Consider the following 25044-nt stretch of genomic DNA (forward strand, 5'->3'; position numbering starts at 1 on the left):
TAGCCTTGTAGAAAGTATGTCACTATGAAGGTGGCCTTTAAGGTCTCATACATGCTGAAGCCACGTGATAGTTTTTGTTTTATCTTACTATTTTTTTATTTTGCTTTATTCAAAAAGCCAAATGATCTCCTCCACCACCCCCTTCTCTCCTCCTCTTTCTCCTACCTCCTTCCCCTTCACAGGGGTCCATGTATGTCTCTCTTAGGGTCCTCCTTGTTTCCTAGTTTCTCTGGGGTTGTGGATTATAGGCTAGCTATCCTTTGTTCTATGCCTAATATCCACTTATGAGTGAGTACATACCATGTTTTTCTTTCTGTGTCTCTCAAGGGTTTCTTATAGTTCCACGCATTTGCCTTCAAATTTCAAGATGTCACAGTTTTTGTTTTTGTTTTTGTTTTTCTGCTGAGTAGCACTCCATTGTGTAAATGTACCACATTTTCTTTATCCATTCTTCAGCTGAGGAGCATCTAGGTTGCTTCCAAGTTCTGGCTATTACAAATAATGCTGCTATGAACATAGTTGAACAGATGTACTTGTGGTGTGAATGTACATCCTTTGGCTATATGCCTAAGAGTGGAATTGCTGTATCTTGAGGTAGACTGACACCCATTTTCCTGAGAAACCACCATACTGGTTTTCAAAGTGGCTGTACAAGTTTGCATTCCCACCAGCAATGGAGGAGTGTTCCCCTTTCTCCACATCTTCTCCAGCATAAACTTTCCTTGGTATATAAAATAAAATTGTTTGTAATTTAAATAAAAATTAATTTAAAAAACAAATGGATAAATGAGTGACAATGTAGACACAAGGTTAAAGATTCACAACTGAACTGTCACTTGTACCTGCAGAAAGAGGGAAAAATCAGTTTTCTCCAATTTCTCTAATATCCAATAGTGATATTAGGTATGTCAAAAACTCCAGGACAGGCCCATGTTCAGTATTTGACCAACATATAATGGTATTTGTGTGTTTTTAATTAGTTAGGATATGGTGAGGGCATTGGTGATCTTTTATTTTGTTTTTTTTTTATTTGGAGTGTTTTATTGTATTGGGTTTTTGTTTTCTAAGAAGAAACTTAAAGTTGGGTGGGTAAGGAGGGGGAGAGGATATGGAAGGACTTGAGGGAAGGAAAGAATATGATCGAATATATTTAAATTTAAAAATTGTTTTAAATAGGCCAGGCATTGGTGGTGCACTCCTTTAATATCAGCACTCGGGAGGCAGAGGCAGGTGGATCTCTGTGAGTTCAAGGCCAACCTGGTCTCCAGAGCGAGTGCCAGGATAGGCTCCAAGCTACACAGAGAAACCCTGTCTCAAAAAACCAAAAAAAAATTGTTTTAAATAATAAAATATAAAAAGAAGACACAAAGGGGTATCAATTTGTTGCCAATCAAATGAGACAAGAAAAAGAGTATTGCTGAATAAGAAAGGAACTTGACAGGTGGGTGGTAATTGTTTGAGAAACCAATCAGTGTTGCTAGGAGAGGGAGATGGTGAAAAGAAGCTAAAGCAGAAGAGATGAACCAGGAAAATTCAAATTATTATTGTTCAAAGGATAAAATAATGTGATTTGCATTTTCCATTGATGACCTTAGCTATGAAGTCAAGGATGAAAGGGCAGTGGGCAAATGGACAGAAAAATCTACTGTAATAATCCAGGTTACAGATGATAATGACTTGTGTTAGAACTATAAGAATGGAGCAAAAAACAAGATTTGAAATCTTCATTAATGGGATGGTATTAGTACGAATTAGATGGAATATGAGGAAAAACAAGAACTCATGAGTATCAGGAGGTGGCTGGATGAAAACTTCAGTGATGACAAATGTTTCATCCTTAACTTTAGCACAGGTTTCTTTTATAATAAAATATTAAATAAGACCCCGGATTTCACCCTGCCACATTGCCATCTCCTAATTAGTAAAGCTATTTTTAGTTCATTCCATATATAAATAATAATTTATTGAATTGGTCACCTCAGTTCTGTCAATCAGAAAAATCCTCATTTTTTTTTTTTACCATGGAATCTTTTGAAATTAAATAGCCAAATCTAGCTAGGTTCTTCTAATTTCTTTCCTATCTTTGACAATATCTGTTGGAACCCAACTTAAACAACAGAACTATTTTAGTTTTAATTATTAACATACCAAATTATATCTAAACCAGAACTTCAACCTCCCTACAGTAGGGGAAATTTGATGTTTTTTGCTCTTATGCCGATGCCCTATTTGCTGTCTTCCTCTGTCCATTCCAAAACAAGGAGGTTATTATTACTACATGACAATCTTATCTTGGTAATAGATAGGGTTTTCGGTGAATTCGTCTGAGACTTTATTGAGGTTATTCGAGGAAACTACCACTTACCTGGCCTTTTGCCCATCCCTCAGTAATTGCTCCAAAGGCATACTATACTTGGCTCTGACATGTAGTCTTCTTACAGTGCATATTTCTGGGTAATGGTGAAATCTGGCCAGAGGTAAATGGAACATATCTTTGTCCTCCCAACCTTCTGACCTGCAGACCTGTCTGCTGCCCACCTCCTACCTACTCTCTGCCTTATATCCATCTCCATTGAGCCTCTCACCTCAGGCCTTTCAGGTAGAAATACAGAAAATAACCTGTATATCCTCTAGCTGCTATGGAACTAGCACTCTGGAAATTCCCATATGTCATCAATTTTCTTTCATTTGTCTGTCAATTATTTTCAATTGTTCCCTCTTTAATGAGACAAAGGAAGGACCATAAAAACAACTGTTTTTTTTTTTTTTTTGCCAAGTCTAGATGTGAATTTATCTGATGTCCTCAACTTTGGGGATTCTAGCTAAACTCTAAAGAGGAAGACATGATGGGACAGGGAGTTTGAGTTGGGGGAAGAACAGAAGAGAGAAAGATAAGAGATACTATAATTGAGGGAGACATTGTAAGTTCAAAGAGAAATCAGAAACTAGGGAAATGTCTGGAGATCTACAAAGATAACACCAACTAACAATCCAAGCAACAGAGGAGAGGCTACCTTAAATGCCCTCTCCTGATAATGAGATTGATGACTAATTCATATGCCATCATATAGCCTTCATCCAGCAGCTGGTGAAAGTAGAAGCAGACACCCACAGCTAAACCTTGAACTGAATTGAAATCCAGATGCAGAGAAAGAGGACTGATGAGCAAAGGGGTCCATTCCAGGCTGGAGAAACCCACAGAAACAGCTGACCTGAACAAGGGAAAACTCTTGGTCCCCAGGGTGATAACTGGGAAACCAGCATGGGAATGATCCAGACCCCCTGAATGTTGGTGTCAGTGAGGAGTCCTTGGAGATCTATGGGGCCTCTTGTAGTGGATCAGTACTTATCGCTACCATAGAATGGACTTTAGGAACCCATCCTACATGGAGGGATACTCCCTGAGGAGCCTAGATACAAGGGGGTTGGCCTAGGCCCTATCCCAAAGAATATGACAGACTTTGAAAACCGCACTATGGAAGGCCTCACCTTACCTGGGGAGCAGAAAGGGTATGGGATGGCTAGGGTGTTAGTTGGGAGGCAGGGGAGGAGGGGAGAGAGAGGGACCTGGGATTGACATGTAAAATAATTTTCTTTCTAATAAAATAAAGAAGAAAGGTATCCTTGATTCCCCAGGTTTATATGTCAAAGGCAAGTAATGCATTAGTATTTACATTTGTTACCAGAAGTATAAGTTGTGAGAATGGTACTATAAACTTTGCATGACCAGGCATATGGAAAGGGAGAATCTTCCTCAGGAAAGAAAGTTACCTCTGGTTTAAGTTTGAGTTGCCTGGCTATAAGGATATTATTTATATGCATTTGCTAGTGTGCTAAATGCCACTTTAATGGCCTGTCAAGAAGGTTTCTACTGTCAAGAATTTCCTACTAATAAATGCTTCTAGACTTGAGTTTTATTTACTGATTTTTTAGGATCAACAAATAACAGCAAAACAACAGAGAGAGCTATGAGGTTCATGCAGAGTAAAGCAATGTAGATTTTCATTTTGATTTTTGTTTTAGAAAATTATCAATTAAACTTACCTGGTAACCAATAAATAGAACAGTGTGTTTTCTTCAAAAATGCTTACTTGTATTTCTGGTCTGTATATTTGCTCTTATGGAATTTCTTGTAATGTCTACTCAGTTTGAGCATCAGTGCAAAAGACTAAATAAAGATGTAGGTGTTGAAAGATTGGGGTGGCCAAGTAGGAAAGAGGGTTTGAAAAGTTATTTTGCAATTGGTTCCACATTTGTTAAAGCTTTTTGGATGGAGTCCTGTAACAGCTTTTTTTGCAATAGATTTGTTCCTGTAAAGTTGTATATAAATCAATTTTTATAAATTGATTCATATTTTGGATCACTGAAAGATTGCTATTTAGAGAAACACTACACAAAGTCCTCTTGTAACATAAAGAATTTTATTTTGTGAAATTGAAGTAAGAGGTTTATTTAAAGATATGGCTATATAACCAGTCATCTAAAGAAACTCTATCGAGATGTTTGACTTATTTTTAATGTTCCCTGTCATTGGGGTCTACAGAAATTCTAATTACCAAAGGCTTTGTGATCAAATTATCTTTTCTAGACCCTGTAAAGAATTATTTACACTAAATATATGTCCAGAGGGTTCTTGTTCTCATTTTTGCTTTCATTTGATTATCACACACTGGTGGGTGGGTGGGTAATCAGTGAGATCACTTTATGTTCTCTAGCAGCAGGCTTGAAGATGCCCAGAAAGTTAGGAACACTGATGGAGATCCGGAACTAAATGAATGTCAGCCATCAAAACAAACCTATGATGTAATAGTAGATGTTACATACATTTAGAGGATGAGGAAAGTGAAGCAATGAAAGATTATCTGTATTCTCAAGGATGCTTCATTAGTAATGAACTGAGTTAAGGTTTGATCATCACCAGTTTGGCTACAGAGCTTAGATCCTCTGATAACTGCATGGCATATCCTTGTAGACATGGATGGATAGATAAAGGGATAGATGGGTTGATGCTTGATTGGATATACATGAGTGAATGGATAGAGATAAGAATATAAAATGTTTAAGTACTCATGAATGGCAAGTACTCATGAATGGCAAGAAATTGTATGAATCTTTTGCAACTAAGATTTTTTAGTGTTAAAATGTTGCTAAGTTTGAGCCCTATATCATTGGTTTTCATTTTCATGAGGCCAAATATTTGGCACACATAACTGAATGCAAGTTTAGAAGGGATATTAATGGTAATCTTGAAATCCAGAAGCCCTCATAAGGTATCCTTTGCAGTCCACAAGGCATCTTTCTCTTTGAAATTTAAATAATTTCTGCGGATCTTCCAAGTATGAAGGAAAAAAGTCGTAGGAAAAATGCCTATACTATATATCAAGTTTCACCACTATCTTCTCTTATAAAAATCAGTCATTTAACAATACTTGTCCACATTTTTTATAGGAAAACAATCAGTTTTGGAATAGCTCTGTTTTTTAGTATAATATCTATATAATAGCTTTTCTAGCTCAATCATTTTACCTCTTCACCTCTTTAGCTAGAGGAGTACTGGAGTTTTATACAAAATCAACAAAACAAACAAAAACAGATTTCAGTACTGGGTAGTCCTGTTACTATATATAAGCCTAATACTATATATTAGGAACCTTGTCTACTATGTGGAAATATACATATATTGGTTCTGCTATTCAGAAAATAGGCTCAAAAACTCCCCACAAACCATTGGTTCTTACCACTTTTATGATAGTTGTTCATCTAACTAATATTTCAATTTCCCACTGTAAGGCAGCATTTGATATTTTTATCCCTGCCAGGTTTGCTCTCAGAGTTCATTATTCAGCAGATGATTCATGAAGGAGTGGAGACATAGATCTAGTCTCTAGCAACCCTTAAGTCCCTGCAAGAAGCCAGGGAAATTTAAATAGTTTCCATGTATCTTCCAAGTATGAGAAAAAAAGTCACAGGAAATAATGCCTATACTATACATTTCTAACCCAGAAGACAATAGAAAAAGAAACTTGTTTCTATACCCTTTAAATTTTAAGCTAAATGCAAAAGTTATGAAAAGTTATGTGAGTGCAACTAGGTTCCTGATAAATACATATTTAAAGATTCTATCTTGATTGAAATCAACATTCTATCTTATTTGTTCATATTCAATTATATTTCTATTGGGTTCTGGTTGTCTCGGTAGGGGATGGTGTCAATATTTGCAGGAGTTACAGAACTTTGAAGGAAGTCCATAAAAAGTAATCTAGTGTTTTATATTTCTTTGCACAACCCTCCAAGCATCATTGATTCGAAGGTATTTTGTTACCAGAACAGTAACAGAAAGACCCACTCACTGTCCTGTGTAGCCAGAACAAACAATGTGTGATGCGAGTTTCCTGACTAAACAAACCTGCTCCCGACTTCCTGCTCTGTTGGGAGGAAGATGCCAAACGTAGGAGGCAGCCATGAATTCCGGCCACTGAAACAGCCTCTTTCAATGTGCTGCTAGTCACATTTCAAAGAACATTTTGTAATCATCATTGACAGCTGCCTTCCAGAAGGGAAACAATGAAACATTTAGAAACACTAGCCTTTGAAAGCAAACTGCAACAGCTTAATGCACTAGCTTAACGCTAGTGAAGAGGTTCTTGGTCCTTGGATATCTACCATGTGAACAGAGGGGAAGCAGCTACTCTGCTCGGGACCAAATTTTTTATGAACTCCTTTACAAAACCTAGGGCTTGTTTCCACTAACATGGGCAGGACCATATGCTTAATCTGTCCTTCTGGCAGCTATTAAATGATTGTTAATTACTTCACTCAAGATGAATACATCTATCTATAATTTTCCTCTATTTGAATGCCAAGAATTCATTGGTGTTCACTTTTTATTAAACATTATGTTACAGTTGCTCAAGATGCTCACTCCACTTAAAACTCTTTTTATTTACTTATCTACTTATCACCATGTCCAGAAACAGCATGGCTTACTTATGCCTTCAAAGACTCCGTCTCTGGATAGTCTTGAATTATCACCTCTATATCTAATGCATTGATTCATGCATAAATTGCTTAGCCATTCTATTGTTAATATTTATATGACTTCTTTGTTCACTATCATACTAGTTTCATTTCTCCTTGTTGTGATAAAATGCCCGACAAAGCAACTTAAGAGAAGGATTTATTTGGTACAGTCCATCCTGGTGGGAATGACGTGGTGACAGGTGTAATAAGTAGCTGTGGCTTCAGGAATGTGGAGTTACTTACTCACATGCAATTGGCTGCGTTAGCAAGAAAAGAGGACTAAAGTCACTTGATTGGCATTTTATTTTTGTTTCTTTTCCTCTGTTAATTCAGTCTTAGATCCCAGTCCATGGGATGGAGTCACCCATACTCAAGATAGTTCTTATTCCTTCAGTTAATTCTTTCTGGAAATGCTCTCATAGACATACCCAAAGATTTACCTCTCTAATGCCCTAGGCATTAATTATTCCATTCAAATTAACTATTACATCCTGATTTTAGGTTTGGGAACAAAAATATATATTATATCTCTTGGGATTCTTCACAATATATAGTAATATATTTAGTAATCTATTTCAAAATTTTAAATGCATTAAGGAAGGATAACAAGACAGAACTGATTGTATACATGCTATACTCAAGAGGCTGAGGCAGGAGGATCTTTGCTATAAAGCCAGCCCAGGCTACATAGTGATACATTATCACAAAATAAATTAATAAAATACTCCAAACCCCCACTTTTTATAGGTAGTACTGGTTTGATACAGAATTTAGTAATATGGGCAAAGCTCTATTCTCATCAAATAAAAGACTGAAACTCTGGGTCATAATATGTTGATTTTTTTCTTCTTCAAATATTTTACTTTAAAGCAAAAAACCACAAGATATTGGTACACAGGTATATAAGTCTAAGTTAAACAAGCTGGGAATGTACAAGATGGGCAAAATACTAACAGGTGTATTGATCAATATTTTTGTAATGTCTAAACCCAATTGCCTACTTTATGAGACTAGAGACGGGCCCCTGAACATGCATGTTAGGGATTATCTTCATTAAGGTAATTAAGGTGGGAAAACTTTCCTACTGCAGGTAACACCAGTTCCTGGGGTGGGATCCTGGACTGTATCAAAAGAAGGAAGTGGGCAAAGCACAAACATTCATAGCTCTGTGCTTGGCTGTGGATGTGATATGACCTTAATCCCCTGATGCTGTCACTCCTGCCACATGATTGATTGCAGCCTAAAACTGTGAGCCAAAAAACAAACAAAACGCTTCCTCCCTACGCTGTTTTAGTCAGATTATTGTGTCACAGTAACAGGAAGTATCTAGGACAGAAATTTGATGCAAAATAGTGGAGTTATTGCTCTGGTAAAGCAGGCCAAGTGTGTTTCAGGCTTTCAGAACAGATTTGGGGGAATGTAGAAGAGTCTGGCTCTTGAGGCAATAAAAGCCTTGAGTGCCATAAGCACAGGTTAATGGGGTATTCTTCTAGGAGTATAGAAGAAGAGAGTGATGATAGAAGTTAGGTGTGTGCAGACCTGACTTATGAGGTTTCAGAGAGGAAAAAGGACTGTGCTAGGGGATATTCATATGCTATTTTAGCAAAAAATAGGGCCTTATTTTACCCTTGTCCTGAGAAACCTGATGAAGCTGAACTGAAGATAATGGAAAAATTTGTTTGACAGAGGAAATTCAAGACAGGAAAGTATTTTATGTGTTTAATGGCAACTGCCTAATTCACTTTCCAGGTCCATAGTGAAAAAGAACAAAACATGGACAAAAGATTTTTTAAAATGTTCAGTTTTGTAAGGAAAGTTGTATGCTGAAGTTTAAAATTGCAGACAAAGAGAGTGCAGATAGCAAAGCATCTGTAACTGCTAAAGAGAAAATTCAGTTTCTCCACTAGAACAGTAGAAAAATTGCCTAAAATACAAGGTCTCACCCATCAAAAGCTCCAACTGATAAAAAGCACATTCATATTAAATGAGAAACCTTGGGCTAAGAATGTTTCAAAAGGGATATTTTTGCCATTAAATAACTTCCTATTAAAGTAATTTTTAGATTCAGCTATCAAAACATATAAAAGGTGCTACCAATATGGTCCAAAAGTGTGTGGTTCCATCTCAAGATGGCAACAGAACTTGACATCATTGTTCATTTCATACTGGTTTTTCAGGAATAAAATCTGTAAGATCAAGGGAGCTGCAGAGTCTTGATCCATGGTTTCAGATAACAACCAAGGTCAGGTAATGTGTGGCAGTGTCAGAGCTCCTGAAAGGAGGTCCTGAAAGGCAACTGCATGAAACTGTGACTATGAAGCCTAGGTTGCAATGGAGACCCCAGGATGTTGGAGATGTCAGGACCATAGAACATCAATCAATGAAATTCCCAGGAATTTAATGGAACTGCTCAAGAGAGCATCTGCATGTGCTGCAGACAGAAACTCCATAGGGAAAAGGCTACACACCTTTTGGTACTTAGGCAGTTTCATCATAAAGCTCAGATGCAAATTATTAAGATGCTCTGCTAGACTTTGGTCTTGCTGTGTTCTGATCTGTGGTAATAAGTTTTCTGAAAATATCTCCCTTTAAAGAGACTGAAATTTTGCCAGACTTTGCACCCGAGTTAGTGATATGCCTTGAGATGACTTAAGACTATACATTTACTCTGCTCTGCTGTCCTACTGTGTACTTGGCCTCTTTATATTTAACCTGCGTTAGAGAGAACAATGTAATCAACCCTACTATGCCTTGCATTTCCAAGCTTCCACAGCCTAAGCTAAATGCATATATTTAACCTTAAACTGTGCAGTTTTCCATGTCTATAACTCAGAATAATTGCATTTTGCATTATGAGGTGAATATAAGGGTTGGGGAAAGTAGAAGATTATATGATAAGTGGTATTAAGTTGATAAAAAGTGGACTTGATGTAGTTAATCCCAACTGTCAACTTCCTGAGATACTGAATCACGTGGAAGCCATTATCTGGGCATGCCTGGGGTAGGAAGGCGTGCCTAGAGTGTATACAAAGCAGAAATGGACTTAAACACAAGCATCAACCTCTGCTTCTTGACCGTGGATTCAATGTGACTAGATGCCTCAATCTTCTGCTGTTTTGGCTGTCTTGCCATATGGATGGAGCTTCGAACTGTGAACTAAAATAAACTTTCTCCCCTCAGTTGCTTTGTTAAGGCATTTTATCACAGGAACAGGAGAAATTATTAAGACAGAAGCTCTATCTCATAGTTATGTTTTTTATTGTTGTGAAAAGACACCATGACCAAGGCAACTCTTAGAAGGAAAATATTTAATTGAGAGGGCTCACTTACAGCTCAGAGGTTCAGTCCATTATCACCATGGTGGGGAGCATGGCAGCAGAAAGGCAGACATGGTGCTGGAACCAAGAGTGCTATATCTTACAGGCAACAGGAAGTCGACTGACAGTCACACTAAGGGAGACTTGAGCAAAAGAGAACTCACCACCCCCACCCAGAGACACACTTCCTCCAACAAGGCCATACCACCTAATAGTGGCACTACCTTTGGGGACCATTTTCTTTCTTTCTTTCTTTCTTTCTTTCTTTCTTTCTTTCTTTCTTCTTGTCTTCCTTTCTTTTTCTTTCTTTCTTCATTCCTTCCTTTCTTTCTTTTTTTTGTTTTTTTTTTCCCAGACAGGGTTACTCTGTGTAGCTTTGAAGCCTATCCTGGCACTTGCTCTGGAGACCAGGCTGGCCTCAAACTTACAGAGATCCACCTGCCTCTGCCTCCCAAGTGCTGGGATTAAAGGCATGCACCACCAGTGCCCTGCATTTACTTTCTGTTTTAAGGAGCTCCCCTGGAAGAAGCTGCTGAACAACAGCACTAAAGGGAGAAACTTTATGTTTTTGACATGGGAATCCATAGATAAGTGTTTTCTTTGAGGAAAAACAGGATTGTGGCATTTGGCCACATTTCAGAATCAGTTAGTTATGTGTCAGCAAACCATTTTCTTTCAAACCACCATTCTATCTTATAATGAAAGGAATTCTGAGGGCAATTGCTCCCAAACTGATAGCCATTTATTAACAAAATGGCTCACAGGTGAACATGTAACTGTTGCTACACTTAGGGAATCCTATTTCTGCCTAAATATACTGACCAACACCTTTCATCATAAGCTTAGCCATGTGCTGCTGTTATGAGTAACATTAGGTCAACTATAGAGAAGAATGCTTATTTGATTTGTCCAGGAGATACAGAAAGACAAGACGAAGGGGACCATGGACGTTTTCATTACTCCATCTATAATTCCATCATTATTCCATCTATAATTTCATCAATTCCAATCATACATAATAAATCCTCCTGAATATATTTCAATAAGTGTACCTTAAGTATTAACTATTCTAAAAATGTTGGTTCTAGGCTAGGAGTGTAATTCAGTAAGCCTAGTGTACACAAAGCCTTAAGTGCAATCCCCAGCATTGAAAATATGAAGGAAGGAAATATTGATTCCTAATTTAAAAGAATTTTAAATGTCAAAAATGACACCCAGGATATACCAAAGTTTATTTATACACATACACACATATGCTATAAAGAGGGCCTATCAGAACACCAAGTATGAGAGGAAGACAGGGGGAGGGAAAGTTGATTTCAATGAATATTTAGAACCTGTAAACCAAAGACTACTAGGAGATCATCTGAGATCATATTTATTTTGCATATATTTATATCTTCATCTTCAGTCAGATAAAAGCATGCATTTCTTGTAACTTCCCTTGCCTATAGTTGTTTAGTATTTGTTTACATGAATACTACCAGAATGACTGAATTAGAAACAATAATTTATAATGATGTTGTATCTTTAGATAAATGGTCTTAAATAATATTTTGATGCTTGCTATATTTTGTGGGTTTGATAAAAAGCAAAAGAATTGTGAGGGTAAGTAAAAATTTTAAAATCCCATTAATCACTAATGTGCTTAGTGATAAAGATTGTTGCCTGTGAGTAAATAAAAAAATTTGAAACTACTTATCTGAACAGCATGAGAATACTTATAACAATCCATACCAATGTGTAGATAGATCCCGTCACTGTCTCAGTAATCCCATCTAAAACTAACACAGCCTAGGAACTTATCTAGTTAACAAGGATACATGAATTAAAATGATTTCGTACGAGCTTAATTTTATAAAGAATACAATTGTATTAAATGAAATTAGTTTACATTAACCTGCCATCCTCATCTGTTCTCATTAGATGCCTTGAGAACTGCTAAAGTTTTATTGAACATATAAGTCATTCTTTCTTCCAAGACTCTATTTCTTCAGGCAACTAATATTTTTCAATATACAAGTCAAGTCCCATTTTTTATCTGGTTATTTGTACATTACAAATAAATTATTTACATTTTGACTTGGTTATTATATAACATGGGTACTGTGGTCTCTGTGGTTTAGTTTAAATTGAACAGACATTATTTTTGCATTGTTGGTTTGAAATTCTAAACATATGATGAATTCAGCAGAAGATGAACAATATAAAGGTTATACACAAAACAAGTTACTCTGATGATTTACCTAATTGAAATTACAGAGTCATTTATTCAACTGACTTATTGCAGAATCAAAACTACTATAAATTTTGACAGAATTAATCTTGGAAATGGTTTTCCATTTTAAAGTGTAAATGTCTTATAGTTTATAAAACCAGGATTCTTTAAGTGTAATACAGCTTGCTCTACACTGACACCATGAAAATGAATAGTTTTCAACTTATACAGTCAAAAGAACTAGAGACTTATGAAATATCTCAAATTTATTTTTTTCTTTTCACAAACCATATGGTATTTCACTGGATCAGTTTCACCACCACATGACCATTAGATGATATAAAGATCTAATGGAAGGCCAGGGTTGGTGGCACATGCCTTTAATCCCAGCACTTGGGAGACAGAGGCAGGCAGATCTCTGTGAGTTCGAGGACAGCCTGGTCTCCAGAGCAAGTGCCAGGATGGGCTCCATAGATACACAGAGAAACCCTGTCTCGAAAAACAAAACAAAACGAAAAACAAAAACAAAAACGATAAAAAGATCCATTGGACTTTACATCAGCCTATTATAGACTTAAGTATTGAAAAAATACTTTAATGTGGAGGGCACTGGGCAAGCACTGAATTTAAAGCCTGTCTTTGAGATGCACCCAATGACTCCTTAGGTGAGTCACTCAGTGCCTATGAGCTTTCAGTTTCTTAGCTGTTCAGCCCTACCGTCAAAACAGCTTTGGGAGTAGGCCATTTCATAGCTTTAAGAGTTCTAGGAAACACTGAATATGTATGTGCTAGCTGTATTAGTTATTTATTGCTTCTGTACTACTACTAGTTTAGTGGTGGTGTGAAATTTCTTGATACAACAGGTCCCACTGCCACTTCAGCCCAATTATACATTATATTTTTGATAGAACTGTATAAACACAGTATCTAAATAAGAGGAGAAATATACATATAACAAATTGACCTTAAATTTGTATCAAAAAATTAAAATCCATACCAATACAAAGTATTCATTTCTATGTCACATTCCCCATTTTTCCTTTAAAAAGAGATTGACTGTGATCATTAACCAGTTTTAAACAACCCCATTTAAATGAAAAAAAATTATAAATAATATTTGGGAGTTTGGATGTAGTTCTCTCCAAACTGCTTCCTGCTGTTTGGGGGTGCTGTCAATACCTCGGGGATCCTGAGAAAACACAGAAACCTGGACAAATCGTGACTGTGGTAGTCTGAGGCTGCATTGCCTCAGCTGTTTTTGGATGTTGGATCACCTGGACCACTGCTTCAGGGGGTCTTTTGCTTGATCAAACCAAATTAGTCTGGAAGGAATCCACAGCTTTTCATTTTCTGTGAAAAAAAAACAGAGCCTCTTTTCCAAAGTAACCTGTCCTTAGACTTAAATTTTAAAGTCAAAGCATTTTCAAAATATATAAGTTGGATTAATTCAGCAGCATTTATAATCAAATGTCTTTTAGTAGCTGTTGCTCTTTCCTCACCAAACAAACAATTTAAAGACAACACAATAACATACAGTATCCAGACTCTCTGTGTACTTTCCATCATTACCTGGCTTTTATTTTTTATTTCTTTATTTCTTTTACTGTTATGTTTTTGTTTTTGGAGACAGGGTTTCTCTGTGTACTTTTGCCTATCCTGTGTGGTGGCACATGTCTTTAATCCCAGCACTTGGGAGGCAGAGGCTAGCAGATCTCTATTATTTCAAGGCCAGCCTGGTCTAAAGAGTGAATTTTTGTCAGGTTATATGTGAAAATTTGTGCAACCCATGTTGGTGACACTATTTTGTTGCTAGAATTTCTTTCCTGCTAGGTCATGCTGATCTTTAACCCCAAATGAACACACAGAGACACTACATTAATTATAAAACTGTTGGCTGATTGATAGGGCTTCTTATTAGCTAGCTCTACCTTAATTATTAACCCATTTCTATTAATCTATGTATTTTCATGTGGTCTTGACTTACTGAGATGATTCTGGACCTGTTACTCCTTCCTTGGCTACATGGCATGTCTTTGTGGTGCCTCTCTGTCTACTTTTCCCAGAATTCTCCTTGTCTCCTAGTCCTGCCTATCTTCCTTCCTGGCTATTGGCCAATCAGTGTTTTATTCATCAATGAATAAGAGAATCATATATACAGAGGGACATCACCCATCATGTGGTTTCAGACTGTCACATGGGAATGCATGGAAGAGCTGACAGTAATGGGGAAATGTGGCAGTGGAAGTTCCCATCCCAGGAGCCCAGGAAGCAGAGACTGACGAGAGCTGGAAAGAACCCACCCCCACAGACCTGCCTGTAGTGACCTATTTCCCTTAGCCAGGCTCCAACTCCCAAGAGTCCCAGAGCCTCAAAAATGAGTAACTCAGCTCTGAAATACTCACAACAGGAATTGGAAGATATTTAACATTCCTACAGTAGGAATTACAGTGCAATCTAATAGCTTTTGGGATTTTGTAAAGACACAAGAAATACAAGCAAGAATGTCACAGTCTTCATCCAGAATGTGGCATATCAGCTGCCCAGCAAGCATAATATGAACCACCATGCAGCAGGTTTCCACAGTCCACAAAGTCACTCAGAAGTATTTCTGTAACTTTATATTGTAGTTTCCTTTCTCTTTAATATTTTAGTAAGTCTAACATGTTTCTAGGAACAAATGTATGAGGATTTTCTTTTTGGATCATAGAAATATTTAATATTTTCCCAAAAGAAAATGATTCAGAGATTTTCAGTTTCCATTTGTGAATTATCTGGCCCTTTATTCTTTCCTGCTATTCCTCTGTTCTGACAAACCACAATAAAAAGGGGGTAGAAATGAGAAGAGAGAGAAAAATAAATCTAAACCAGTCCATATCTGTGCCATTCAGTTATAAGTTTAAACCCATCAGCCATCAGGAAGTTTTGCGATTATCTATTAATATCATACTTCTGTATATTTCTTATCCTTGACATATAAGAGCAGGTGATATTTCAGATTTTATCCTCTTCTGTAATTTAGTATCATAAAACCTGTGTATCTCCAACACACTCATGTCCCTGAGACAGTCTGAAACTTTTAATTGTGTGAGTCTGAAAGAGACCACTCCACATATGTCTACACAACAAACTAAACCTCAGGCTCTAGGGACTTGAAGCAGAAGCCATCCTCTCAAAAAGGGAGACTTTATAATGCTTTTCCAGATCCATTTATGTCTAAGGGCCCTACAGACAAGCACACTGTAGGTTCTCAAGAAGGCCATGGTTATTGCAATGGCCTTCATCCTTTGTGAGCAGCCTATTAATTATCTTCCTTTCTGTGGGAACACTTTACAAAGCCAGAGTACCCTTGGTCATATCTGTTCTTCTTCTCCATCAGCACTTTGAAGGGAAGAGTCAGTTAGATTCTGTCAGGTTCTCTGTCATAAATTCTAGTTTTAAGCAATCTATAAGACATTTATAAATATTCTCTTGCAGCAATAAGAGATTTGACACGATTTTCAAAGTGCTCACTTAAGGATTTACACAAAAGAAATTGTAACACGTGGTTGACATGTTAGAACAAGACAGAGAGAGAACTCAAGTGGATGGAACAAAACAAACTTTTGGAAATTCACAGGTTCAGCCTGTATTTTCATATGCATATTAACTACAAAGAACAATTATTACAATCAATGCAAATTGATATGTTTTAAGAGAAAACTTGCAAAAATAATAGGTTATAAATTTCTCTGTATCTTATCTCTTCCTATCAGGGAAGGCACACCTTGTACATGTCAGTTTTAAAAATCCATCTGCAAGAAGAAGATGGAAGGAGGGCAAAGGAGAAGAGCAGGATACAAGGAATCTGATAGAGAAATATGAGCAGGGCTCTTCAGGGAAGGGTGGTAAATACAGAAGAAGCTGAGTTAACTGTAAAGAATAATAGCTGGAGACAGTAATCTGATGGGGGAAATGATAAAAGACAGATTCTTAGGGAGAGGAAGATAAATACAGAAGGTAGGGGATAGTAAAGAGTAATGGTAAATGATCTGATAAAAGTGAAAAAGTGGGGCTCTTTAGGGAGGGGAGAGAGATAAATACAAAAGGAAGGAGATGGGTAAAGCATCAATAAAGATGTCTTCAAAAGCCTCAAGGAATAATACTATTAGCTATTTGTCTAAAAAAATCCTATAATGCATGTAAGAGTGTGTGTGTGTGTGTGTATGTGTGTGTGTGTAATTTTAATAAACTTTATTAGTTTGGGCTGATGATGCTCCCTCCGAAGCCAAAGATTACCTAACAAAAACTCCTACACCAGTCACAAGAAGCCATTTTTGAGTTATTGGCCAGAGCTGTCCAAGAGATGCCCAAAAAGCATACAGCCTATTGTTGCTGCCCTTGGTTGTTCCCTAAAGGTGGAAGACAAGTTCCTATTGCTGAAGACATCATGCACTTCAGGAGCAGGACCCAGAGACTCCCAAACTAGAACTAACATGAAAACCTCCTCACTGAGGAGGTGCCAAAAGGCATCATGTTCACTTCCAAACGAGGGAGGCAACCAACAATCATACTCAGTCACTATGCCTATAAGCCACAAAATCCATCATGGGCCAATAACTCTATGAGTACAGTAGTGTCAAAAGAACCTTAGCAGTGACCAACAGCTCTCTAATTGGACCTAAGGCCCACTCAACAAATACTAGAAGCCTAGTTAGCTGGGCTTCCAGTGATAGTGAAGTCATGATTATCAGAGGAGACTGTGTAACCACTAATTTAATAAACCAGCATAGTCCCTAACAACAGGTCAACATTTGTCTTTATGGTCATAGAAAAGTAAAATCATCATCACCCTCGTGAAGGAAACTTCTTCTCAAAAAACAGAGACTACTATAAAAAACCACAATCAATCAAAATGCAGAGTTGTGAAACCCAGGCCATATATATACAACTAAAGCACTTCAGCACCTAAGTAAGTTTCAGGGTACATTGTGGAAGAGGCGCAAATGATTGTAGGAGGCAGAGGATCAAGTAGTTTGCTGTGAGACTGTGCCTTCTAGTGATGTCAGAATCTATACCTACAATTCCCAAACATGAATTGAAAAAAGAGAACATCAATGGATATTCAAAATGGATGGAGAAAAGCCCATAAGGGCTCAGCTCTATGAAAAGTACTATGAACTGGTCTTTCTCTTCCTCTTCCTCTTCCTCTTCCTCTTCCTCCTGCTCTCTTCTCTACGGAACCGCCATGTGTTCCTGGGAAGAGGATGCCAGTGGAAGCCCCCGAGGAAAGCTGGAAGCAGGAGAGATGGTTTTACCCAGAGAGGAAGACAAAAATTGTCCAGTGCTAAACAATCAGCCCTGACAACATAAATTCAAATAACATTATATAGGCTGAATAGGTTATATTTAGGAATATATATATGTATATATATATATATGTATATATATATATATATATTGTATGCATATATATGCATACAATAATAATTAGTAAAAAATGAGGCCATGAATTTGAATGAGATTAGGGAGAGATTTATGGGTATAAGAGTATAATATTAGAGAGAAAACATGAAGAGAAGAATGTTGTAATTATATTATAATCACAAAGATATTCTTCTGTAGTGAAATAGTGGATTCTTCAGCTATAGACTGGCTATTAATCAGTCTCCTCAATATACCTTGATGAGATTTGTTACAGAATATGCTCAAAGAAACCAAAGTATGTGTTATAAGGAAAAGTATGATTAAATAAAACACTGAGATTGCAAGAACCAAGAAAACAAGGGTCCAAGAGAACATCAATGCAGTTCTTTGTTCACTGAAAACACATTCTATTTTTGTAACATCCTGACACTGTGATTATTTTCTTTTTGGTTTTGGATTTGGGCTTTTTAAAAAGAATATGCTAGAATAAGTCTTTGAATAAGTTTCTTTTGAAGAAGAATGAAGAGAAAAAAGAGGAAGAAAAATATAAAATACAAACTATTAAGCCCTTTGTCAATGCTAATTTTGATGAGAGGGAAGGTTTTCCAGCAGCAGAATGTGTTTTCCCTAATTAAATGAACAGAAGGGACAAGAGAAGAAAAGCAAACGATGTTCAAAGAAACTCAGATAAAGCAATGCACTTCAAAAGGCAAGATCTCTCCAAATGTGCAAAAGGTGTATGAAAGATGATAGAAGACATGGATTTCTGAATGGATTGAAAATTAAATGGTATAAAGTCCCATTAAAAATAATGCTTTTAAAATGAAAACACGATAATACATCTTAGCAACTTGTAATGCTAAATTTCAGAATACTGAAGAGACATAATCATCAGTTCCCATCAAGGGGATTATAGACAAATGAGGAAGTTTGATAAAGCTAAAATTACAGTTACTGTTTCCAGTTACTGACATAAGTGACAAAGACATCCATTCTTCTTTTATTACATCTAAGGAAGTACTTCTCAAATTTTAACGTTCACAAAAATTATAGCAAGAATTCATTAAAAGATAAAAGGTTGCCTTCCAGCTAGGGAAGCAGGTAGACTAACTGCAGGTCTTCATCACTCCTGTCTCTCCTCCAAATTTTATCTCCAGCTCTGTAATAGACCGCCTGCTGCTCCCTACCTCATCCCCATTCACCCATCCCCAGTGGAAAACACAGATCTTCCCCTTGAAATCCCATCCTGCATTCAATATTTTATTCCAGCCACCAACTCTATCAAGCATTCCCTGGGAACCTGCAAGCCACTTAGCCCAGCAAAGCAGGAAGGCTATTTGTAGATCATCACATTTCTCTCCATTCCTCCAAGTTTTACTTCCTAGTCTCAGCCCCAGCTATGGAGCAGACTACCTGTTGTGGCCTCTCCCCACTCTATCCCATTCACAGGGACTAAGCAGATCCTGTGGAACATCACCATTTCTTCCTTCTTATGGACACCCTAGGCTCTCCCTTCTAGACCATCTCCATCCTAACTGTCATCTCCCAATGCCTAGAAACACATTTTAGCTGGAACCCAATGGCCACACCTATCAGAATTCCAGGAAAAATTCTCAGACAACTCACAGAAACTACACTCTCTTAAGAAACAGAAAGGGCAACAGAAACCAAGGAATAACATACACATTCAATGAAGACAAAACAAGATATCAGCACCCAGAATTACAATCTTCCAAAATTCAGATGACTGGATGCTAGCATAAAAACACAGACAATAAAGGAGGTCAAGAAAATATGTCTCCATTAGAGCCCAGAAACTGTACTACAACAGATCCTTACTATTGCAACATAACAACTTAAATAAATGGTGAACAGCCTTAGCCATCAGCAAAATGCAAAACTACTTTGAGATTTCATCTTATGCCATTTATAATGACTAAGATCAATAAATTACAGTCCATACTGGCAAGGGTGTGGAGTAAGAAGAACATGCATATATTGCTTGTGGTAGTGCAAATTTGTACAGCCACTATGGAAGTCAGTATGGCATTTCCTCAAGATAACAATCAATCTACTTCAAGTTCCAGCTATACCACTCTAGGGCATATATCTAAAGGATGCTTCACTCTACCACAGAAACACTTGCTCAACCATGTTCACAGCAGAAGAATGAGTAAAGAAAGTGTGGTACATTTACACAATAAAGTATTATTCACCAATTAAAAATGAAATTATGAAATTCACAGAGGCAAATGGATGAAACTATAACAACTAATCCTGACTGAGGTAACCCAGATCCAGAAAGACAAATATGGTATGTATTTTGTTATATGTAGATATTAGATGTTAAGTCAATGATTTTCAAGTTACAATCAGTAGAACCAGAGGTTAGGTACAGAGTAAGAGATAGATCTCCCTGGGAAAAGGAAATAGAATAAATGATGATGGATGGATGGATGGATGGATGGATGGATGGATGGATGGATGGATGGATGGTATATGGGGGTGGTGGAATGGAGGATCATGTGAAGGGCTCTTCCTCTTATCTTTCTCTGTAGTCACTATGTGATCACCGGCAAGAGAGGGCACATACTGCCAGCGCCCTCAATAAGATGAGTTCTTATAAAATATATTGATTAGTAGTTATGGTTGATAATTAAGACTGAAATAGCAGATAAGAAATACTAGACTTTGGCCAGCAACATTGTACCTAGTATAAGTCTCTGTGTGTTATTTTGGGTGCCCACATGGCAATGAGGCTCGGGCAGCTTGGCAGAAAGATTTATCCTTACAAATGTTGTCAGGATGTGGTTTTATGAACTTCCACATAAAAACTTCACAAAAGCTTAAAAAAGGATTTTAGAAGCAAAAGAACAGAGAACAGCATGATTTCTTGGTAGCAGAATTTTCTTGGGTGGTCTCTCTTTGCCAGAGACAAGCAGAACCTCACAGCTCCTTTAAGAGAGGCTTCCTGACTCAGCATAAGCGGCAAAAAAAAAAAAAAAAATGGCAAGGCTCTTTTAGCAATGCTGTTTAGCAGATAAAAGGCTCCTGGCCAGTAAAAGATAAAGATTTACAATAAAGATAGGCTTGTGAGAGAAAAGAAACAGGTAAAGTAATTGAAAAAAAGAAAGAAAGAAAGAAAGAAAGAAAGAAAGAAAGAAAGAAAGAAAGAAAGAAAGAGAAGCCAGTGGTGGTGATGCACACTGCCAGGATTTGCTGAAGGAAGCAGAGGCAGGTGGATTTCCACAAAGAAATCCTGTCTCAGGAAAAAAGACAAAAGAAGGAAGTAAAAAAAATAGAATAATAAATAACCCACATAAGATGGAAAATACACAGAGTCTGGATACTACATGCTATATTGTTGTCTTTAAATTGTTTTGATTGCTGAGGAAAGAGCTACAGCTGCTAAAAGACATTTGATTATAAGTGCTGCTAATTTAGTCCAACTTATATATTTTAAAATTGTGTTGACTTCTAAATTTAAATATAAGGACAGGTTACTTGGGAAAAGAGTTTTTGCTTTTGGTTCCACAGAAAATGGAAAGCTATGGATTCCTTCCAGACTAATATGGTTTGATCAAGCAAGACCCCCTGAAGCAGTGGCTCAACTGATCCTATCCAACGCAGCTGAGATGATATATTCATAGACAATTACAGCCAGGATTTCTGTGTTTTATCATGATCCCCATGGTATGGATTTTGCCCCCAACCAGCAGGAAGCAGTTTGGAATGAACAACACCCAAATTCCCAGATATTGTTTATAAATAACTGTTTTCATTTAAATGGGGTTGGTTATAAACAGTAATGATCACAGTCGATGTCTTTTTAAAGGACAAAAAGGAGGATATAGAAATGAATACTTTGCATTGGTATGGATCTTCATTTATGGATACAACTTTAAGGTCAATTTTGTGATATGTAAATTTCTCCTCTTGTTTGGTAGTGTGTTTATACAGGTCTTTTAAAATGTAATGCATAATTAAACACAGATTATTATAGTCACCTATAATAAAACTTATAAATAGGTAGGTTAGGTTTTCTAGATATACAGAGATGTATTTGAGATGCATATATGTCCTTTTATTTTTCCAAAATCAATTGAATTTCGTTGACATAGTCACTCATTCAGCAAGTGTTTACAATTACCTGACACATAAGAAATTTGCTCAACAAATACATTATTGTAGGGGGATATTTAAATATATGGCCAAAGTATAGATTGATCTAGAAAAAAATTATATTAAATATATTTATATATGTATGTAGATATGCATGCAGGTGTGGGAAAATACTGAACCCACACATGACTACAAACATGATAGAGTAATGATTAGTTTTCAACATGTTTTCCTTTTGGCTATTTCCACTTATTCATTTTACACAACTAATAGATATTGAAATTTTTTTGGTTTTTCGAAACAGGGTTTCTCTGTGTAGCTTGGAGCCTATCCTGGCACTCGCTCTGGAGACCAGGCTGGCCTCGAACTCACAGAGATCCATCTGCCTCTGCCTCCCGAGTGCTGGGATTAAAGGCATGCGCCACCAACGCCCGACAAAATTTTAAAAATTTTAAATTTAATTAGAAAATTATTTGACATGTCAATCCCAGGTCCCTTTCCCTCCCCTCCTCCCCTGCCCTCCCAACACCCTACCTATCCCATACCATTTCTGCTCCCAAGGGAGGGTGAGGTATTCCATGGGGGGTCTTCAAAGTCTGTTTTATTCTTTGGGCTAGGGCCTAGGCCAACCCCCTTGTGTCTAGGCTCAGGGAGTATCCCTCCATGTGGGATGGGCTCCCAAAGTACATTCCTATGCTAGGAATAAGAGGTCCCATAGGTCTCCAAGGTCTCCTCACTGAAACCCACATTCAGGGGGTCTGGATCAGTCCCATGCTGGTTTCCCAGCTATCAGTCTGGACCAAGAGCTCTCCCTTGTTCAGGTCAGCTGTTTCTTTGGGTTTCACTAGCCTGGTGTGGACCACTTTGCTCATCAGTCCTTCTTCTCTGCAACTGGATTCCAGTTCAGTTCAAGGTTTAGCTGTGGGTGTCTGCTTCTACTTTCACCAGCTGTTGGATGAAGGCTATATGATGTCATATGAATTAGCGAGGTAATCCAGTCACATAAAGTCATACATGGTATATACTTACTCATATGTGGATTTTAGACATAGAGTAAAGGATTACCAGCCTACAGTCCACACTGCCAGAGCAACTAGTAAACAAGGAGGACCCTAAGAGAGGCATACATGGTCCCCTGGAGAAGGGGAAAGGGACAAGATCTCCTGAGCAAATTGAGAGGGGGAGGAGGAGAGGTGGGGGGGAATAGGAGAATGAGAAGGGGAGAAGAGGAGGAGTGAGGAAGATATGATGGGGCAAAGAGGTTGAGTTGAGGTAGGAACAGAAGAAAGCAAGATAAGAGATAATATAATAGAGGGAGACATTATAGGTTTAAAGAGAAATGACCGGAGAGCTACAAAGATGACCCCAACTAACAATCTAAGCAACAGAGGAGAGGCTACCTTAAATGCCCTCTCCTGATAATGATATTGATGGATATATGCTCTTCAAACCTTTCAAAGACCTACAGAGTATATGGCATTTAAAAGGTTTAGGGTTTTTCATGGCAGTGAGACACAACAGCTACTGGACACCAATTACATCCTAGAGGATGACTGGCATCGAAGAAACTCATTTTGGAGTTCGCTTTCAACATGGCAAGATTAGACGTTTGAGCAAGAAACTGCTCTTGCCTGGACTGTTTGTTACTGTATAAACTGGACATGTAGAACCCACAGGAAATTGACTGCTGAACTTGCAAAACAAGACTGTCCTGAAGGGTTCCTGCTTCATGGAGAAGTCTGCCAGAAACACTGTGACCTATAGGCTGAAGATGGATGCCCCAACTTTACAGTGAGATGTCTCTGTCAGATCTAGAGTTTATATATTATCCTTCTGTGGTCTTTGATGGAGTTGAAGACACATAGTTATGGTTACAGTTTTCTTAAGTTTTTGTAAAAGATAAGTTACCCTTCTTTTTATTTAGACAGAAAAGAGGAGATGATGGGCAAGAGACGGCGAACATGGCCGGTATCTTCAATAAGATAAGTTCTTATAAAATATATAGATTAGGACTGAGCTAGCAGATAACAAATCCTAGTCATTGGCCAGCAGCATTGTACCTAAAAAAATTGTAAATATGACAAAGCTTTAATATAACATTATTCTATAAATAATTTGGGAATGTTAACATGTGAAAAAGTCATATTTATATCTATTTTACCAATAGTATATATATGCATATGTTGAATATGTATATATGTTGTTGGGTTTTTACTCTTTTCTATTAAGAGAGTCATGTGGGAAATTACCAATATAGAGCCAGGTAAAAATACAAGGGAATTTAATAAGGAAAAGCCTTACTGAGCCACCTAGCCAGCCAGCAGGGAAGCAAGCAGTCAGTCCAGCAAGCCGAAAACGAAAGCGAAGCATCCCTCACTGTACATCACCCTTACCACACCCTCGCAGGCATGGTCAGGTACAACTATAGCCAGACCCTAAGCAGGCATGGCCACAGCATTCCCTACAATTCCCCCTTTTAGTCTAAAAGAGGATTAAAACTTAACAGTGTAAAGTATCTAAAATTAACAATCATAAAGGTGAAATATAAGAAGATACAACAATCTGCTTATGTCACATCCTAACTATGTCTATTTTAACTAAACCCTAAAGTCATGTGAAAGAGGTAACCAAACCTGAACCCATCCTTCCAATTCCAACCATAAACAATAGGAAGCTATCCCTAACTAGGTATCTACACTATCCTAAGTGACAACAATGGGGGAAAGGGGGTGTAGCATCCTCCAAGTTACTTCCTGCTGAAATGGGATGACAACAGCCTTGTGGGGTCCTGTAGGAAGAAAATGTTAGTGTAGTGAAAGTCTTGAATGGATTGTATCCAGTCCATATTAGATGGGATTCGCTTGATTGAAGATCTCGCTTGAAATCTTCAACTTGATTGAAGTCAGTACCCGCCGCTCTGGCCGGAGTGTCCATTGAAATGGAGCAAGTTGGATCCAGTGCAGT

The sequence above is a fragment of the Cricetulus griseus genome, chromosome 2 (assembly GCF_003668045.3).
Source record: "Cricetulus griseus strain 17A/GY chromosome 2, alternate assembly CriGri-PICRH-1.0, whole genome shotgun sequence".
Classification (NCBI taxonomy): Eukaryota; Metazoa; Chordata; class Mammalia; order Rodentia; family Cricetidae; genus Cricetulus; species Cricetulus griseus.